This window comes from Parasteatoda tepidariorum, chromosome 2 (genome assembly GCF_982258835.1).
Source record: "Parasteatoda tepidariorum strain Cologne lab strain chromosome 2, Ptep-v5.0, whole genome shotgun sequence".
NCBI classification, from domain to species: domain Eukaryota; kingdom Metazoa; phylum Arthropoda; class Arachnida; order Araneae; family Theridiidae; genus Parasteatoda; species Parasteatoda tepidariorum.
Window position 1 is genome coordinate 4,850,668 of NC_141756.1, and position 17,850 is coordinate 4,868,517.

The 17,850-nt window shown below is 31.9% G+C and overlaps 1 long non-coding RNA gene across 1 annotated transcript; it reads left to right on the forward strand.

The window, feature by feature from the left end:
• The first annotated feature begins 6,538 nt into the window (after nucleotides 1-6,538).
• Nucleotides 6,539-14,019, forward strand: LOC107439227 (uncharacterized). The gene is made up of 2 exons (XR_011636033.2): nucleotides 6,539-6,916; nucleotides 13,227-14,019. It is a non-coding gene; the product is annotated as an uncharacterized LOC107439227 (long non-coding RNA).
• Nucleotides 14,020-17,850: the final 3,831 nt, after the last annotated feature.

Here is a 17,850-nt window from a genome sequence, read left to right on the forward strand (position 1 = left end):
ATTTTTTTTCTTAAAATGACAATCTTCCTAAAAATTTAGCCAACTGAGTATTTTTAAACTTTTTCAAATATTTATGATACTATTTTAAATATTTTTTATGTTTCATTCTATCTATGATAAAAAAGAATATCTTTAAATACGTGAGACCATTTATTGAGAAAACAATAAATATATTTTTAACCTTATAACGTAGTACTTTTGGACTTATTGAACCCTTTTTTAAAATATGGATCCATACTAATTAAGTTTCAGGAACACAAAAATGACCAGAAAAGTTGCTAGTCTTTACACACTGTTTCAGGAAAAACATTTAGCGGGATTAATTTAAACTTTCTTATTTTGTGTGACCCCTAGAGGTAGGTATACTTTATTTACGTCGCACTAGAGTTGCTTAATGGGCTATTGGTGGCTGTTAAGGAAACATCCCTGAGGATGATCCGAAGACAAGCTATCACAATTTTGATCCTCTGCTCGTTACTGATTTCCACCTTTGTAGCCTGAAAACTTATGCTTGAAATCTAGCACTTTACGGTAGAACAGTTTAACGAGGACCGATACCACACACCCTCGATCCCTACGTAGGCTGATCAAAGTGGTAACCTACCAGATTACTGACCACAGCCAGTCAAGCTTGACTTTAGTGTTTTACTGGGAACTGCGTCTTTGGCGTCAGTGTACTGCGGGACGCAGGCCCTAGAGAAATAAATGATTTACGTATATAGATTTTCGTCGATATTTAAATAAATATCTTTCATTTCTAAACACGAACTTATCCTTTTTTCTTATAAAATTTATACCGTAATTTTATTTTTTGTCAGCCCTTCAAAGGGGAGAACATGACACAGATTCAAAATTTAAGCTCAATTAAGTTAAGCGAGCAATTAAGTTTAAATTTAATTCGTGGTCAAAATTTGAGATTAAATTTAAAATTCTGTGACATGAACTAACATAAGTTATTGCAAAAGCTTTCTATAAATACCTTAAACGAAATATTTTTTTGTCCAAAGAAGCTAATTGTGTGTTTTCATCATATTAGTTGAATGATTATGTCATTTTTTTAATTGTGTAAAGGTTTTAAATAAAAATAAAAGTTTAGAGTTTAAACAGGACATTTACTTGATGATATCCTTAAATGGCAATTACGTTATATTTTGTTAAATAAGTTATATTTTGCTGAGCGCAAAAAAAAAAAAAAAAAAAAAAAAAAAAAAAAAAAAAAAAAAGCAGTTAAGTTTTTTGACATGCATGTCTAAAATAGTAACTTGCGAAACCACGCTATTATTTTAACAGAAAATAGAATCGATATAAGTACGTTAAACTTATGAATTCATTCTTAAAATAATTTTTAAAGTATTTAAGTATTACCTTTTGTGTATTGCCTATTAAGTTTTTATGAAATAGTTATGAAACAAAAGCAGTTTTCCTTCGCGTAACATGCAAGCTTATCCAAAAAATGAATCGTACGCAATGCCGATAGTTTTCCTATAAATTTATTATTTAAGATAATTTGAAGTCCTAAATTTCAATAAAAAATATTATTAAAAAAGTCCAAAAATGTTCAAAACATGAAACGTACGCAACGCCGATAGTTTTTCGCCCAAATTTATCGTTTAGAATGATCTGATGTTCTAAATTTCAATGGAATTTAGATTATGTACGAGTATTATACATATATTATAGTGTTATAATTTTATCTAAATAGTATAGCATAAGCAGTGAATATAACATAAATATTAATAGAGTTCAAGCTGTTGTTAACGTTATTGTTCCCACATTTTTAATCACACTATATGCCTATTTTAAAAGAAGAAAAAAAGAAATTTTTATAATAATTAAAAATAAAATGTTTATAGTATTACCGGCGAAAAGTTTTGAGCCCTTACCCCTATTTACGACTGCTCTGCTATGTGATTTTTACGAATTATGTTCACATCATTTTTTTAAAAAACGTGTTTCATAAAAAAAATCTCTTACAACAGATTAAAAGTTTCTTGTACTACTCATTGAAAACTTGGAAACCTATGTCGATCAAAAAAATGTCATGAACCTCTTGGATTATTTTATATTTTAACTTTATCTGAGTTGTACGAAGATTAACCTAGATTCGAACTCGAAAATGGGTGTTGCTTTTTTTCCCCTCTAAAGAATTTACACGATTTCTAAATGGTTCGCTACCATCGCCTCTTTTTCATGTACTTCACTCATGGAAAAAAATAATAATAATAAAAATAAAGTTCAGCTTTGCAAAGGTGCCCGTTGATAAACTTTTTCTGCTTTTCGATGGCTACTCTGTTTTTTGGTTTTCTCCGCCGACAGTAAGTAAAATATTTTGGAATGTTCTAAGACGTTTTCTATCCTTCCGGCGTCATTTAATTGACGAACAATATACACATCAAAAAAGAACTTTTTTATTGCTTTAGAAGAGGGCTGTTGTTGTTTTAATATTTAAAAAAACATGGGATCTAGATCTTTTTAAAGTGTCTCGGCTCCTGTCTATTTAATTCTAAATTCCTACTCTTCACCCATAAATGTAGAAATACTATTGAAGTGCATACAAACAAAACTCTCAAATCTGATAATTTTATTGCGTAAGGAGGAAAAAAGTTTTAAACCCAATAAATGATAATATGGTTTGATACATACTGAAGTCACACGATGGTTAAACATACCTCAAAGCAATCTATTGATGAAACCACAGAGAAATATAAAGTTTCCACTCTAGTATTAGAGTATATAAAATGGCAAACTGACCCTAACGGTTTTAGTGCCATACTACGGCAAAACTTTAACTACTTGTTAAATTGATGAGTTTATCGGTTTCTTTTGTTATTTTTTTATTGAATTTTAATTCGAATTCTCAGGAACTGTTCAACCGAATTCACTAATGGTTTATTTTACGTATAAACTTATGCAATTATATTCTTATTCAACAACTTATATTGGAATAAAACAAGAAAAAATACCAATCAACGCTCAAAAAAGTATTTTATTTCTTCATCCTATAAATATAATTAAGATTTGTGACCCAATTACGCACAGAAATAAACCAAAATAGGACAGAGACACTAAATGATAACCGATGAATATCAATTATTCAAATCTACTGTATCAACTAACCGTTTCTTGTAAGTATTGCTACAGGGGTCCGTTGGGTAAGGGGAAACTTTTAGAAATGTGTTGTGATGACGTCAGAGTAAATTGTTCTTAAGAATTACAGTTCATGGATATAACTATTGTTTGATTTTAATGAAATGTTCTACAAATCACAGATAAATCAGATCAAGAGGGGACCTTGTATGTACGGTTTGAGTGTAAGGAAAGACTTAGATTTCTTATAGTGTGCGATTTTGGATGAATAAATACAAAACTAATTGACGCTTAACATTTGCAGCTATCTGCAAATCAATATACAGTTATATTTTATTTTTTTATCTTATAACCGTTGTTGAACAGTCGACCCAATTTTGGGTTTACGACTACCAATGTTCAACTCCGTAGCCTTGTCATTTTGAACCCGGTACAGAAGACAAGGAAACTCGTGGATCAGTATCCCCAGAGGGATAATTGGTTATGGTAACATGGAGGACTTTGAGACTCGACAGATTCAACGTGCATCAGTCACCCTTTACAACACGGGAGTTTTCGGTAGGCGGGAATCGAACCCACGATCTCTTGGACATGGGCCCAGTGCCCTACCAACCAGGCTATCCCGGCCGCTAATATACAGTTATAAACACAATTAATTTTGTTGTAAACAGGGTCGGTAAGAAGTATGAGCCTAGTAAGTGGCTGCGTAGGGGGCCGAGTAACGGGGGTGTTGGAGTCAGGTAAGGTTAGATTTATATTAAAAAAATAAAATTTGTACGTTTTTTTCTCATGATCTTTAAAATGAACTTATTTTCCTAAAATAAGATGCTAAAATATCTGTAATACTTTGGTAACAAAATAACCCTTTTAAACTGTGTAGCAATGCGGCATTCCTTGCATTGCTTTTCTCTAGTGCTGATGACATTCTGTCCAGATAATTCACGATTTTCTACTGCAGATGACTGTCACTCACAGAAACTAAGGTCTGCTGAGTTTTCTTTAATGTTGGTAGGACACTGAGCCTAAGTTCAAGAGTTCGTGGGTTCGATTCCCACCGGCCGAAGACTCCCCGTGTTGTAAATGGTGACTGATGCACGTTAAATCTGTCGAGTCGCAAAGTACTCCATGTTCTCATAACAAATAAATACCTCTGGGAGTACTGATTCAGGAGTTTCCTTGTCTTCTAGATTGGGTTCAAAATGACAAGGCCACGGAGTTGAACATGATTAGTCGTAAACCCAGAAATTGGGTCGGCTGTTCAACGACGGATATAAAATAAAGTGTTTGAAGAAAACCCTTTGTTGAGTGACTTTAGTATAGTAATTTCAAAACCCGAAAAGCTCTAAGAAAATTTTGTTATGTAAAGGTAAGCGGGGTTACAACATTGGTCTATTCACAAAAACAATTCATACAAAATTTCTAAGGAAAATAAGTAAGCGAAAGGTGGTTTCTGATGTGTTAACAATTACTCTGTTCGAAGAAGGGTATAACAACAGGCATTCCTTGAAGTTCCTGCTGCACAGTGCTCTGAGGGACCTCCCTGGCCGAGCGATATAGTCCGTCAAACGCAGTGTGAAGCGTGGAGGTGGCGGGTTCGAATCCCGTCGTAACGCTGGATGTATTCTTTGTGCAAGTGTTCTATCTGTTCTTCCACTTTGCAAAGGTTTATAAGCCTAAATTGAGCAAAGAAGCCTGCAAATATATATAATTTCAATAAAGCAATAAACCGTGTTTTGAAAGAAATTATATCCATCTGACATTTTTATGTATTCTTCAAATTCTAAAAATATATCACCTCTTTCAAGTAACTTTTTACTTCTTTCTGAAGTAAATACTAAATTTATTACTTTCCTTCTGTTAAATAATAATTTTATAAACTTTCACTCTCTAAAGTGTAATAGTAGTTTAAAAGTTTTATAATCTTATTGTGTCTTCTTTTTTTTTTTTACAAGTTAATGATTTTTTTAACAACGCTTTATTTTAGTTAAAAGAAAATTTCAAAAACATGAAATTGTTTTCCGTTTAAAGTATAAAATAATGCGAAACTGTTAGATTAGTATTCATTTTTTAAAATAAGTCATTAAATTACTTTTTCTTTCTCCGTTCTATTGCACGTTCTTTTATTTTTCGGTTATTTAAAATTTTTTATAATAAATTACAATTAAAATTATATATATATATATATATATATATATATATATATATATATATATATATATATATATATATCCATGCTGAATATCTAGCACAAGATATTTTCCGGGTACCAGTGGGATTCCAGCCAACTGCCTCCACTTTGCACTACTGAGCGCTGATCGGACCGGCAATACAACTTATCTAGGCTGCTTATTTTTCTTATTTTCTGCACTTGAATCTTTTCAGGCAAAGAAAGTCACTGGCCATTTCTCCTAGGTCGCTAAACATGTCACTCAATTTAGTAGTCTGACCCAACGAATATAAACTGCGCAGTGGAGGAAAAGTAAGAAAGATATTGCTGCTTTTGGGCTACTAAGCTGAGCAGTGGGGGAAATACGAAAGATATCATCATGTTTGGACTACTAAAGGATCAAATTTCATGTTTATGGTAACCCGTGCTGAGGCCTTCTCTCTTATAGGAGAAATTGCCTCAGTCCCGTCACATTTAAAGAAAGCTAACACAAAATGAAGAACGATATCACAAAGAGATAATAAAAGATATTTTTCCTAATATGTGATATTACTTTATCTTGTAAATAATTAAATTCTCAGTGAGTAAGAAAGTGAGGCCTTTCTCGGATCAAGCATTTTCGCTAGTACCGTCTCGCTATTTTCTTGATCATGAATATCAATGAATCGATTTCAAGCAGGCTTGTGTGCTCAATTGTAATGAAAGCTTATACCCAATTATCAAGTTGTAGAAGAATGGATAGCCCACGTTACAGAACGAATAAACAAAGATGAAACAGACGGGAATCGAACCTTCTATCTTAGAGCATGATATGTATGACGATATCTCTCGGCCGCGAAGTCTCAACCCAAACTCCTATGAATATACCATTACAGTTGAATCCCAGTGAAGTCTCGTCCCGCAGTGGACTGATCGTTAAGACGCGGTTCCCAGCAGATCACCGAAGTCAAGCATCACTGGCTGCAATCAGTGTGCGGGTGGGTGACCACTTGGATCAGTCTGCGTAGGGACCGAGGGTGTGCGGTATGGGTCCTCGTTAACTGTTCTACCGTAAAGTGCTCGACTTCGCGTGCAGGTAGTCGGGCTACCGAAGCGGGGTCTTCGGATCATCCTCAGGTATGTTTCCCAGACCATCGCCAATAGCCCATTGTGCAGCTCTAGTGCGACGTAAATGAACAACAACAACAACAGTGAAGACCAAAGAGTCAGCGGATCTGTCTCAAAGAGTCAGCGGATGGGTGGTCAGCCTTTGAAGGGACGACGAAGGGTGGGGGATTAGTTCACGACTTTTCTAACTTAGAGTTCTCAACTTCTCGCACAGGTCGTCGGACTACCAAAGATAACTAGTATTAAGAATTTTAGGCTACCAAAGTCTTCGGATCATCCCCCGGAATGTTTCCTAGACACCCATAGCCCTTAGTGCAGCTCTAGTGCGACGTAAATAAATTACTATTATCACTACTTCATCCCTAAAAATGCGCGCGCATCTTTGAAAAATGTTAAGCGTCTCAATCACTGTTGCCTCGATGCGATTTGTTGCAGTTCATCCTTGTTTGATGCACTTCACCCGCAAACTAGAGTTACATTCTTGGTTATTTTGAATATATTTTCGGCTTGCAGTCTTAACATGGTGGAGATCCAAATATATGGTGCCCGTTGGAGGTATTTTCTGTTTTGATAATCGTTTTAGAATTAATGTTTCGTTCGGAGTGTATACGGTATAAAAAATCATGACACTTTTCCTCAATAAACAGTGCGAAATAATAAAAGAGGAACATCTAAATAATAATAAAGGTGTAATAATCAGATTTTCAATGAATAGTCTTAAAGCTTAACCATAAGTATGCTAATTAACTATTGCAGATGATATTTAAGGAAATGAAATAAGTCACAAAAACGTACTTTCTTTGAATAACCAGCCTTTTTTAATGATTTTGAATTGTTGACCATCAAAATATGGGGGAGAGGGGTTGACAACAATTTTGAAAAGACTTTTCTTATAATTTAAGCAGAAAACAGTCAAAAGTTTAAGCCCGTTAATGTTAATTTTACATGTAGCTTACTTATAGCCATACCTCCATAACTAATGAAGCGAATCAAAAAAAATTCTTATTCAGCATATTTATTCCATGTTAGCAATTATTTTCTGTTATTTACTAACGGTCTGAAAACTTTTTGAGTTGTAAAGTAAACAAGTTCTTGCGCAAATTTAAATTTAAAAGCTAAATAGGTTTTTAAAATTAAAAATACGGTTTAAGCATTGTACGGACTCTGTCTCTCCTGCATAAACTAAATTACTATCATATATTTTCCAGTGTGTATGCTATTCCCCTGTTTCCCCTGGTCAAGAATTTGAATACATTGAAGAAAAAAATGAATGTTTGTTCTCAGAAAGTACATCTTTGTCCAATTTCGAAACTTAAAATATCGTCTGCTTTAGCTAGTTAGCACATTTAAAGTTAAGCCATCTCCAACTATTAAGTTGTAGTACGCGAAAATAAGATCATTAAATTAAAAGTTATTAAGGTGTTCTCTTCATTTTTCACAGTGTATATTTGAAAAATATTTGAGACAGATAGTTAGTTTTCTACCTTAGATTACCGACTATGTTAGTTTACAGTAGTTAACCACCGTGTAATAGGAAAATGAACGTAAGCGACAAAACATTCAAAATCGTGATTTTTTTTTTTTAAATATATTTTGTATTTTTGTATTATAAGCTTCTTATTTCCAAAGAAAAAAAAATTTTTGTCATCCGTATTTTTCTTAAAAATTCTATTTTAGTGTTCATAGCAATATGAATAGCAAGAAAATAGTTGTCATGCCACTTATCTCAAAATATATCATGAAGCACTATCGTTGTGTTTTCAATTGCACGTCAGTAAAGTATGTTGAGATTTCTTAACTATACCACATAATGTTCCAACTGTATTGCCGAGCAGTTAAGGCATCATTTCATGATAGTTAAAAAGTACTTCGAAAAAAGCGGTTTGACCACTATTTTCTTTCTGCTGCTGATGCTATGAAAGATAAAATAGAATTTCAGAAAATTGATAAAATGAATTTTTCAATTTTTTTTTCTCTACAGAATATTATACGAAAATGCCACATATATAAAAATCTCAATTTTGAAATTTTTATAAATTCAGATTTTTTATTGCACGACAATATAGTACAAAAAGCAGAGATTTTTAAAAATAAAATGACCAAGTTGAACGCTGTTGAGCTTTCATTTACATTTTTTGATTAGGAAGTTTCCTGAAAATTGATCAACTTACTTTAATTACGCAAAATATAATTTCCCTGTTCGTTAAATCTTTTGGGACTCGAAAGAATTGCATAAAATAAGATTTTTAATCAGAAATATGTATCTTTGAAGAAAATACCCACGCAGCATAATACGTAAATTTTTGGGAAATCTGTAAAATCATTACGCTTAATACATAAATATTTCGTAATATTGACGGAATGATATTACCACTGATATATTTGATAAAGTTTCGATATATTTTGCATACTATTAACATAATCTATTTTACCCTTCAATAAGATTGTTTTCGCATATTTTATGTATTATTGACGAAGCAAATTTATCTTTAAATTTTGGTAAGAAAGTTTTGTACATTTTTCGTATAAATGTTGACGTATATTTTACTATTTAAATTTTGGTAAGAAAGTTTTGTGCATTTTTCGTATAAAAGTTGACGTATATTTTACTATTTAAATTTTGGTAAAAAAAACTTCCGTATATTTTACGTGATATTGACAAAATAAATTTACCATTTTATTTTCGTAAGAATATTTACGTAATACTGATTTCATAATATGCTTCGCAATTTACGTAATATGCTTCGCAATTTACGTAATATTCTTCGCAATTTACGTAATATGCTTCTCAATTTACGTAATATGTGAAATATATAGATTTCTGACGTAAAATTGATGGTTCTGTTTCATGGGTACACTCTTAGCTTCAAAAAAAAATTTAAAAAAAATTTCAATTAAACTAATTTAACAATTTCAGTTATTCTTAATTATTAGCAAAGAAGGAAATAGTTTATTTTTCTCATATTAAATGATATTTTTAAGGTTTATTTCTTCACATTTTTGTCATGAAACAAGATCCACTAGACACAAACATTTATATATTTTGCTGGTATTGAATTTCTCAAATGTCTTATTTTTCATTGTAATTAAAAACTCCTAGAATGAAGGTATATCTAATTATATTTTTCCATAGGCAATCTCTTTGAAAAGTCATACAAACGGAAAGAAAAGTCTAAATACTTTTCAAGAGATATTTAATAACCAAATGTTGTATAATATATAGGAAGCTAGTTATATAGACGATATATTTTGGTAAAGTCTATCTAATATTTTCCAGAGTACATCGTGGAAAATCATTGTATTTAGTATTAATACTATTCCGTAATTTTTCTCTTGTTCGTTTCATTTGTAAAGAAAATCCAGAAATATTACATTTTCGTAGGAAAAACAAGAGCCAAAAATATTTTTTCACGTATAAGTTTTGATGTCCTTATGAATGATAATAAAAAACTCCTTACTATTAAAAAAAACTCTCAAATAACTATTTTTATAAAAATGGAGTTTATTTGAGAGGGAGAATTTAATTTCGGTTAGAAACTGAAGTAAGGCATCGCTTCCACATTATTTTTTTCACGCTGAATTTATAAAGTGTAATTCAAAGGTGAACAGACTAATAATTAGGAAGTTATAAGGGAATTGCGGACAAAAATATACGTCTTTGTACTTGCTATCAATCGTCTGGCATTGATTTTAAACAATCGAGACAGTTTCTTTTGTATTTTTTCAGTATTTTTTTCACGCTAAATTAAATGAGTATAATTCCGTGGTGAACAGACTAATAATTTTAGAAGTTATAAGGAATTGTGTACAAAATATACATCTATGTACTTGCTATTAATCGCCGGACATTGATCCATATTTTCTTAATTTTTTTGTTCACGCTTAATAGAATGCGATCAAACATAAATCAAAAAGGCTAATATTTCAAAAGGGTTTCTGAGTAAAAAGTACTAATCTTGGATTGTAATTGTGAGAAAAACCCTTATAGTTTTATAGCTATTTATCCTAATAACTTGGATTTTCTCATTAAATTCGGTATGAAAAATTTCTTTAGAAAATGTACTTAACAGATTTTGATAGCCAATAAATAGCTAAGTAAAGTGTGCTGCATGCTAAAAATAATATTCTTCGTATATAAAATTCTTTTTTATATCGTTCTATTGACTTAAGCAAAGTCTCGTTCGATTCAGCGAGACAAAATATGCCTCACTTGTTTAGATAGCAACGTTAGATTCGTAAATAGTTACTTACAAAAATGTATTTTTCGTGAATAAAACCCAGATAATTTTTTTAACTAATAGTTCAATCTGCTCTGAATTTGTTTCTTTTCTTTTTAATATTATGTGAAGAAATTAATCAGAAAGATGCTTTACTTGCCTGTTTAGAAGAAATTCAATTTAATCCCTTATATCAATCCAATTTTCTTTTAAAAAAGATAAAGCGTTCAGACGAGAGTAGTTCGTTTTCCAAGTATCATTTACAATGACGTAACTAAACTTTTTGCGAGAAAAAAAAAATTCTTAGGTATAAATTTTTCCATAGAAACACCCTTTTTATTGCTATAATTATTTGTCAAAGAGATTTAATAAAATTCGCATGCCTACCTATTTGATAATACGCTTGATAAATTGATGAGATATCAGTAACTATAGATCCTCTGTTTGTCATTATTACGTCGTTTCCATGTCGTTTCATAAATAAGTTAATCTCAAAAATACTTTTTATGAAATGCTATATCAGGATAGAACTTAATTTAAAAATCTTGGTAGTAGGGAAGTTACTCGCACGTAATTAAACAAACCAATTAAAAAAACAAATTTAAAAAAAAAAATTAAAGTACTCAAATTAGGAAAAATCTTTACTTTTGATCTTGTGAGAAATCTAAAATGTGCTCTTAATGGTGTAGCTACATATACTTCACGCTAATTAAGCAATGAAATCGATATTCTAAGTTATGAAATCGGGATCAAAAACATTTTCTTTGAATGCCTTTTTATCACGCGGTTTCGAGCATCGAAATGTTGGATGGAACCACAATTTGAAAAATGTAGTTCCAATAGCTTAGAGGAGAGCTGTTTGAAATTTGGTTCCTTTAATGTTAATTTACTTTTTGCGCATAATCTTATCTCAAACTTTGCGTAAAAATAAGTCACATTTTCTCACAAAGTTATAAAACTAGTTTTTCAAAATTAACGTCTCAAATTAATGTTTTTTTAATGAATTTTAATAATTAACTATAAATTTCAAATTGTATGACATAGAAATTATTTCATAATTTGAAACCACGGCAAAATCCAAAACTTGAAGAGAAGCATTATCTTGGAAGATAAGATTAACTCTTTGGTGGAGCAATTGCGCATGCTCACGTTTATTTTAGATGCAACGCATCTTTGCTACGTTGGCGTGATTTACGCTACAAAAAACAAGCATGTTTATAGCTATTAATGTTTTCGGTTTAAGCCTAACTTCGAAATAATAATGTGGACATGGAATGCAAATTTGAAAAAATGTATTAAAGAAATTTAAAAACGAACCATGTGATCTTACAACCATTGGTTCATTCAATAAAAAAAATAATCGTGTTTGGTAACATTATGGTTGTCTAAGTGGACTCATTGCACTAGTTCCATAAGAAACTAGAGATACAGTAGAGTCTCGATTATCCGAGTTAATGCGGACCACGACTAACTCGGATAACTGAAAAACTCGGTTAAAACGAAGGGTATAAAAAAAGAAAGAAAAAGAGTTGGTATAAATGTAATATATTTAAGAAATATAAAATTTATACGAGTATACCACGTACAATTCCTATTATTATTGAAAAGCTTACTTGAAAAAACTTAAAAAGTATACTTTGCGAGAATTAAAGAGTTATTATTTAAAAAAAGTCCTTAATCGTTTTTTGTTTTACATAACTTTGGTGCTTTTCTGTAGCAATGTTTCGCCATTTTTTAGGGATAGCAGGAAGGCTGGTGTCGCCTCTTTTTGTTGTTCTATGTATTCAGTAGCATTTTCGACAGCTTTAAGTTCATCTGTGTGAGAGATTTTTATATGTTGATTTTCATCGTCACTGTCTTCATCATCTTCGCTAGGTTCATTTTCATTATTGGCGATATTAATGATCATTTCATGGGATCAAGTTGTTAGATTTTGTTTTCCCGAGTGTTTGGGAGATAAAATTCAGATTTATTTTTCGGCGATATTTTTAAAAATAAACTAGAACAAAAAAAAACCTTAAAATATTTGATAGCTCGGTTAAAGCGGAAACTCGGATAACCGGGGCTCGGATTATCGGGACTCTACTGTATTTTCGTCATTTCAAAATTATAAATTACATTTATTTTACCAATACAATTTAGTTAAAAGAAGTTAAATAATAGAAGTTCAAAAATATTAATAATAAACTGCATTCTTAATCGCTGAATTCATTAAAATCTATGATCTACCAAATTTTGTTTGCTCACATATCTGCAGTTTTACATAGTGTAAAAGCATCTTGAATCGTATGCCACAGCTTTAAAGAAATAATCTGCATCCATTCCAAATGTTTTTGATTTTGTGGTCCAAGTTAAAATGATATTCCACAACGTTAGCGTTTTTAATTTACGGATTTTTGCAAAATCTCTTATTTTCACTTACGTAAATTTGATATTTTTTTCACGAGTGCATGTCCATTTCACCAGAACTGCGACGAATGCGCAATTACTTGATGGGAGGGTACGGAAACTAAAGTTGCGAAATCTCCCTAATGCTTTATTTTCAGCCCAAAATATACAAGAAGCTTATCATTTAAAGGTTTCATGTTATTTTTTATGTAAACTTGATTTTTTTAAACTTCATCTTAATTTATCTTTTTAATTTTCAGGCCAAACAATATTCTTCCCAATTCTTTTATGTGGATACGGGATATGATACTCAACATTCAACCTATATGGTCCGTTCCATTGGAAATAAGCACGATCCTCTTTATTGCCTTAAACACCTACAAAAGTCTGTACGCCACCGATAACAGTTACATGTCACATCGACTTTTCGTGGTGGGCTGCACATTCATCACATTGCTTCTTGAAACGCCATTTGTAACCAGTTTCGCCATCTTGCTTTTAAATTTCTTACTGTGTTTCGCACTTTCCTTATGCATATTGTGGAATGCAAACATAGCAGTGCTAGCTTTACCCATCTACGTATCATTTTCCCAACCGTTGAGTTTTTTAGTAGATTTGATCTACGTACTTCGCTCAGCTGCTTTTTGTGTGGAAACAGATTCCGAAGAATTCGTTTCACAGACTGCTTTTTATTCCATCATGAGTAGCATGCTTTTAATTACCATCGATTGGGAAAGTAGTGTTCTAGATCAAACGACGGTCACTGTGTGTTTTTTACTTGTCCACATTTTATCAACACTTGTGTATCTTTTTTATTACGGAACTGAGCATTTTAGACTGAGAATTCAATGGGCTATTTTCATATCCTTCCAACTGGTAATAAATGCTACAATTAAGCATTTCTACAAGGGAGAAAAGCTTACGTACTCTTTTCAGTATTTTAAATCCCTGTCTAAAAAATTTTAGTAGCAGTTTGTATTTATCTTGTTGTTCTTTCAAAAATGTATGTAATTGACATTTCTTTTAAAAATAAATTTTTCTTGTGATTGTTCAGCTTTATTGCACTAATATGATTCATAGCTTTTTGCAAAAGGTATTTTATAACCAGAGTTGAACATCCTACCCGATTCTGAGTTGACGACTATCAATAATAAACTCCGTATTTTAAAAAAAAAGAAACCAAAAGCAAGCAAAACTAAATTGATTCAATGCATTGACTGATTGAATTTCATACTACGATTGGACTCGGTGACCTTGTCATTTTGCCTTGGAATCACAGAAGGCAAGGGAATTTGTGGGTAAAGCATTGATACAAACTAGCCTTCTTGGAGGGCTTTTTAATGAAACTATGCGGCATTTGCGAGACATGGAGAGGAAAACCACGAAAATTTCCCACGATCATGACGGCAAGGGGGTCCTACCCATGATTCATCTGCCGCTGAGTTTGTTTTTGCTTCTACACTGTGGCCATTATGAACTGGGGCAGAACTCGTTTCGAACCTGGGTCACCTCATTGAGAGGCGAACTCGCTATAAGCAGCCGCGGCTCTTGAGAGGGGTATAAATATTTTATTTGATTCTGAAATATTATGGAGAAAAAAAAGTTTCGATTTCTACATTTTTGGAAAGATCCGTAATTGCCTCCCTTGATTCTTCTCAATAATGAAACTAATAATAATAAACTAATAGCAAGTAGTATTTAATATTTTAAGAGGTGGTGAAAGATTTTAAAGGATATTTTGGAAAAATTTCTGATTCCTTAGTGTTCAGAAAATTAAAAATTTTATGAAATCGGAAGAAATTCTAATCTCAGAAAATTGGAATTTAAGAGTTCTCGAAAACTAGTGAATTGGAACTAAAGGTTCAGATTTCACAATTTTAATTTTATTGAACTTAAAAATATTCATTTAATCAAATGTTTAAATTTTTCAAATCATGGTGGGTGGAGATATTTAAATATTAACCTCTGCCTTTTCAGAGTAGAAAAAAAGAGTCCAAATGCTTTTGGTAACATTCGACTTGTTACCTACCTTAAAATTAAAGCGCCAATCATGCGAATATTTAAATGAATTTGGGAATTATTGATTCTGCTACATTAAACTTGCAAGCAAGACACAAAGACAAGGCGTATACTCTTTGTGCTCCGTTGTCAATGTATAAATTTTCGAACAAATTTACTTAAATGTCACTTAGAACTTAATTTCACTTAGTAGTATATTTTTCACTTCATTTGAGTGAGAGAAAAACAAATTTAATGTTTGGTGGAAAATGTCGAAATTTAGATGGTTGACTCAATGTAAACTCTGTACAAGCTTTATAAAATCGGAAGAAATTTAGAAAACTTCCGAAACTGACTTTATTCTAGGAAGTTTTATTATTGTAATTTAATTGTTTATATTGTCACAGAACTTAAGAATCTGATTGGTTAAGGGGGGAAAAACTTGGATGGAAATCCAAGGACTTGGACCAAGAACTTGGATGATTCAAATCTCCAAGCAAAACAAGTTTCCATCAATTTCAATAAATCTTCGTCCGTGAACTTGATTCGTGTAAACAGGCCTTAAAACAACTTTAAGAAAATTAATATCAAAACATAAATAGGGTGTAAGGTTTGCCATGTTTTGAGCTTTGTCCCTTATTTGGCTATATGTGTGTAAAATATCGTTTGCTATTTTTTCGGTGGCATCATACTTCATTTGCGAAGTCTTTCGAATTCATTTGCTTGTTTCGTGTCAATTTAAATTGGAAAAAATGCGTTATATTGTAAACACTGTTAGTATATCGGATGGCGCGCTTTTTCTCATTTAGGAGTACAAATCATTCAGAAGTAGTAACCCCCGGAAGTCTTTTTAACCTCTAGCGCCATCTGTGTTTAGCTTCACACGGTCAGTCATCCATATCGCAGGAACTCTTAAGCTAAATCTCAAGAGTTCATGCATGATAGTAATTCTTCAGGAGAGAGTGATACCTTCGTTAAAAGAACGAGTATTAACACTCTACAAACATGGTTTCCTCATTGTTTGGCTATCACGAGAACTGCGCCAAACTCGCTTACTTTCGACTACCGTCGTTATAAAGATGATACACGTCAATTAGGGATCAGCGGAAGCTATACTGTGGTAAATCCTACATTAATTTAAAATTTAATGTCTAGGAAAAAGTGAATTCAGGTTAATCTAGAGAAGATGTCGCTAGAGCAGATGCCGAAAAAGTGGTCTATATAGACCCCAAGAGGTCTATTTAACAAAAGCGGGGGTCGATCTGAGCCTGGGGGTCAATCCAAATCGGAATTGTCGATTTTAGGTCGAAGAAAAAACAGTTCTTTATACGCAAATCACACATACCTAATTGAGTATGTAAAATTTGTGAATTTTTTTATAATTCACTTAATATAAGTTTCCTTATAGAACATAAATTAATAAACGTATATTTATTCGGGTGAAACGAGTATTTACGTACCAGCGCGCAGTGGCACGAACTCTGCACTTCCGGTTTATAAGTCATATCATGTGTCAGGTGTGACGAGCATTGACGCTACTAAAGCAAATATCATACACAGTTTCAGTTATCTTTGCAAACTGTGTTGAATATTTGCAGTGTCATTATTAAAACTTTTATAGTTTCGGATAATTAGTTATTGTTTTGATAAAACCATTCGATCAGCTTAGATAGCAATTTTAATTATCAATACATGTAAAAAAGATGGTAAGCATTAATAATATGGATTAGTACAGCCCACGACAAAACTATAGCACACTTTGCGACAAAACTATAGCACAGTTTTACGAAAATTGCAAAATTTTTGAAAATATTATTATTTTGATCTGATGTATGTCTCTAACTGTTCTTAAGAATAACAATTTTGAATGAAATAAGTTTATTTTAATTTCCAGTAAGTAGTAAACAGCAATACAACAACATTATTGCTGTTTACTACTAACTGGAAATTATTTATGCTACACACATCAAATTAAAGTAACAATATCTTCAAAATTTTGCGATTTTTGTAAAAAAAATACAAAGTGTGCTATAGTCTGTATATTACATTAATTTATTTTTAATTTATCTTTAGAACCCTAATTGAAAAATCGCAGTTTCAGTTTCTAAAAAGAAATGTCGGTATTATTCATTGGATTATTGGAAACTTGGATTGATTTGTTCGTCGATAAATGAAACGATTCCTATGTGTTTTCTATGCGAAAAAACTTTTGGAAATGACTGCATGAAACCGTCAAAAATGAAAGATCTTCTTGGTAGGGTTCACTCAGATAAAAAAAATAAAGAACTTGAATTTTTCAAAAACTTAAAGAAAAATTCACGTGTCGACCAACTATAAGAAGTTTTATGAAGCAGTCTACTGAAGTTGAAACTGAAGGAGGATTAATAGCATCGTACAAGATTTCGCTTAATATAGCAAAGAGGGGGAAACCACACTCAATCGCTGAAGAAATTGTTATACCTGCAAATAAAGACGTAATTGAGGACGTAATGAAAAAAGACTCCGTTAATGTTTTAAAATCATTGCCAATTAAGTGCAAATTCTGTAAAACGGCCTATCGACGAAATGGCTGAAGAAATAGAAAATACGGTAGTTTCAGAGCTAAAAAATTGCAAGTTCTCTATTCAACTTGATGAATCGGTTTTTGGCGTTTCTGCTATTCTTATGATGTACGTTAGATATTTCAGTAAAATTAAAGGACAAGTCATTGATGAATTTTTATTTGTTAAATATCTTGAAACTGATGGAAAAAAAGTGAGACAATTTTTAGATGTTTACACAAATATTTAAATAAATATGATATTCCGCTTGGAAATATAGCGTATCCACAGATGGTGCTCCTGCTATGGTAGGGCGTTACCGAGGCTTTGCTTCATTTCTCAAAGA